At 43.3% G+C, this 3,497-nt stretch overlaps 1 protein-coding gene across 2 annotated transcripts in view; it reads right to left on the bottom strand.

Annotated features, from left to right (window-relative positions):
* LOC102432009 (guanylate-binding protein 1-like) overlaps window positions 1-3,497 on the bottom strand; it is a 208,557-nt gene that overhangs the window by 36,505 nt on the left and 168,555 nt on the right. The gene's annotated exons all lie outside the window — the stretch shown is intronic.

Genomic DNA, 3,497 nt, shown 5'->3' with positions numbered 1-3,497 from the left:
CCCAATTTCATTGTTACAAATTGAACATTAATTAAAGCATAGTGATTAATCACAAAAACAATATGTAATTATATATGTGTTTTCTGATGGTCTTAGGCAACCCCTGTGCAAGGGTCATTCGACCTCCAAAGGGGTCTTGACCCACAGGTTGAGAACCGCTGCTCCAGAGAATGGCAGTTTTTCACCTTGTTTTATACATTACAATAAAAGGTGGAGACTTAAGTGGGTTACATGAAATGCACTGGTGATAGATTAGGGAGGCGGGAGAAAGCAAAGTGGGGACGCTTCTGGGATTGGATAAAAAGTAAAATGATGGACACATACTTCTTTTACTTAGGTGGGTATGTGATAGTTAACAGTCAACATTTAACATGATAACCATAACAATGAAGGTTATTGTTATTTTGTAAAGGTTCATTATATTATCCATTCAAGAACAACCTTTTGTGCTTAAACATTGCTGGGTCCAGCCCCAGTGGGTCCAGGGGTTCCCCAAGGTGTGGACAGAGTCGGTGAAGAATGAATGACACTGAGGCAGTGTTCAGGTGATCATCATAGCCAGGTTCCTCTCTTTATTGTCATTTAACATCTGTATATATATTATTTGGTCCCAATCCTATCCATTCTATACAAAAGGCCAGGGGGCTTCCCAACTCCATTCAAAGGTTACTCTATTGTTCCACTAAGCTACAAGGAAGTAACTGAAGGAGGTCACTCCAAGCAAAGATCAAAGTGACCAACCACCCCTCTGACACTCAGTTAAAGGGTTTACTGATAAAAATCCTCACCTGGGGAAACAACCTTTCTTCTCCTAGCCAGGTTCCTTCCTCTATTGTCCTCTTATATCTGCATTTATCCTATTTGATCTTAATCCCATCCATTCCATTCCAAAGGCCAGGGCATTCCTCATCTCCATTTCAAGGTCCCTTGAAACATCCCTGCACAGACTGCCTCAAGTAGCCAGGGTGGATCGGCTTCCAGCAAAACATTTCTCTTTTCAAAATCTGCTTTATAGTATTTTATGACATCTTGTCTCTTGAAATATTCTTTTTTATATTATTAAAGAGTGTAATCATTTTATCTTATAACCGGAGGTCAAAATTACAGTGTCTGGAATCCTAGTGGGTCTTTCTGCCATTTGTTTGTTACTTTCTACCTCTTGCTTGTGTGGATTGCACCGTTGTCTGAGTTTGTGTTTTGGCCCCATGTTTCTCTGGACTGTTCTGTGGGAATCCTCTGAGTCCAAGTTGAACAGCCTTACAAAAAGGACTAGCTGCTGCCAGGTGCCCTGGGGCCCTATCCACGCCAGCCCATTTTAAGTAGTTTCTGACACCACACCTGTAATGTAGGTAAGTTCAATACAACGCTCAGGTAAGGGAAAGGATTCATTTTTAAATTCTAATGCAGGTCAATCAGGTAATTTTGCCTCTGTTATAAACAGATACTTATCAGCCTATCCTTCCCTGGGAGGATTTCCAGTTCATTCTAAGTTTCCAATTAGTAAAACCTACCAATCTCAGCACCAAGACTTCCTCCTCAGCTCTCCTTATGGTCATTAAGAGTCAAAGATGGGCACATGCTTCAGAATGGTCACAGCTTCAGCTTCCAGGTACTACCATGATTTTCTTCTCATTTTCTATATTTGATTCTTTCAACTTTATGTTCTTGCAAACACACCGATATATTTCAAAATGTTAGCAATATTTCTTTTGGCATTTCTAGGTGTTTTGTATGGGGAAGGTTTCCCCCATATCTAGCCTGCCGTAATTTAAAGTCTCATTATCAAATGCAGGTAGACAGAATAATCTGAAGGAAAAAAAAGGAATGAAGGTAAGAAAGATTTCTTATAGTAAATAAGTTATCTCTTAATCCCTTGGCTTTGGAGGAAAAGTAATGTACCTGAGTAAGTAGGTACACTGTTTCTATTAGAACAAACACAAGACTGCAAGGGGTTTTCACAGGTGAATAAAATTTACATACAGCACCAATCCCATTCCTTTTGCTCAGTTCACCATAGATTCTGATCGAATCCACCACAGACTTCATGGATGAGACTTACACTGTGCATCAGGGATGTGCTAATTTGGGAAGGTTTTCTATAGTGATGACACCTAGAAGATGACCTTTTTTCAGCAAATATATTAAAGGGTTGTTGAATATACAAAGAGAGGACAAAACATGGTCACCTATACTGCTGTACATAATAATGAATAGTAGTTAGAAATTGGAGATAGATTGAAAAGAACAAGTCTTAGAGAGAAAAAAGGAGTCCTCAGAAGATGACAAGATTGACTAAATCACCACCACCACATGAGTGCAGGCTATATAACCTTTAAAAAACTCAACCAGACTGGTTTATTGGGATATAGATTATATGCCATACAATTCACAAATTCAAAAGCTACAATGTAATGATTTTATATATATTTGTGTAACCATAGGTCTAATCAAGAAGAAATGTTCATCACTCCACCAACTCCCCCAAAAAACAACCCATGAAACAAGAGGTCATCATATTGATTCCTGGTGAAGCCACATGTTTGAGTTGTGGGCTCAATCCCCAGTAGGCAGCTAATCCATGTATCTCTATCACTGATGTTTCTATCTCTCTATCCCTTCCTCTTCTTCTCTCACTAAAAATCAATGAAAACATTTACAAAATAATCCTAAAATATAAAAACCCAGGGTTCCTAACGAACAACCAAAGGTTCGACCAAACACCTGAAGTCAGTCCTGCAGTCAGTGCTGGGTTGCTTGACCACCCAGCACTGACTGCTGCAGGTGCGGGTGCAGCCACCCAGCACTGACTGCAGAGGCAGCTGCGGATCAGGCCCGGAGAGAGACCCAGAGAGAGAGGCAGAGTCTGATACTCAGCCTCTGTGGCAGCTGTTGATCCTCTGTTGTCTCTCTCTTTCTCTCTGGGCTTTGACAGCAGCCATGCCTCTGTTTCTCTCCTGGCCTCTGTGGGGAGGCTGCTGATCACCTCTGCCTCTCTGATCACGCCTAGAGATAGGCCCAGACATGCTGACTGGCATAGAAACCAACCAATCAGAACCAAATCTGGGTGACCTGTGAGGAGTCAATGGCTGCCTAGGAGCTGGAGCTTTTGACACTCCTGTCATAGAAACTGACCATTCAGAACCAAATTGGTCAGCAGGGGAGGGAAGTTGGGGGCAAGATCAGGCCAGCAGCAGAGGGCAGTTAGGGGTGATCAGGCAGGCAGAGGCAGTTTGGGGTGATCAGTCTTGTAGGGGAGGGCCATTGGGGCTAGATCAGGCTGGCATGGGAGGGCTCTTGGGAGTGAGATCAGGCTGGAAGGGGAGGACAGTTAGGGGTGATCAGGAAGGCAGAGGCAGTTGGGGGTGATATCAGGCTGGCAGGGGAGAGCAATTGGGAGTGAGATCAGGCCATCAGGGGAGGGCAGTTGGCGGAGATCAGCCTGGCAGGGGAGGGCATTGTGTGAGACCATGCTGGCAGGGGCGGGGGGCAGTTGGGGG

The sequence above is a fragment of the Myotis lucifugus genome, unplaced genomic scaffold (assembly GCF_000147115.1).
Source record: "Myotis lucifugus unplaced genomic scaffold, Myoluc2.0 scaffold_126, whole genome shotgun sequence".
In the NCBI taxonomy this organism is placed as follows: Eukaryota; Metazoa; Chordata; class Mammalia; order Chiroptera; family Vespertilionidae; genus Myotis; species Myotis lucifugus.
The sequence above is the reverse complement of the archived record's forward strand: the minus strand, read 5'-3'. Positions and strand labels throughout refer to the sequence as shown.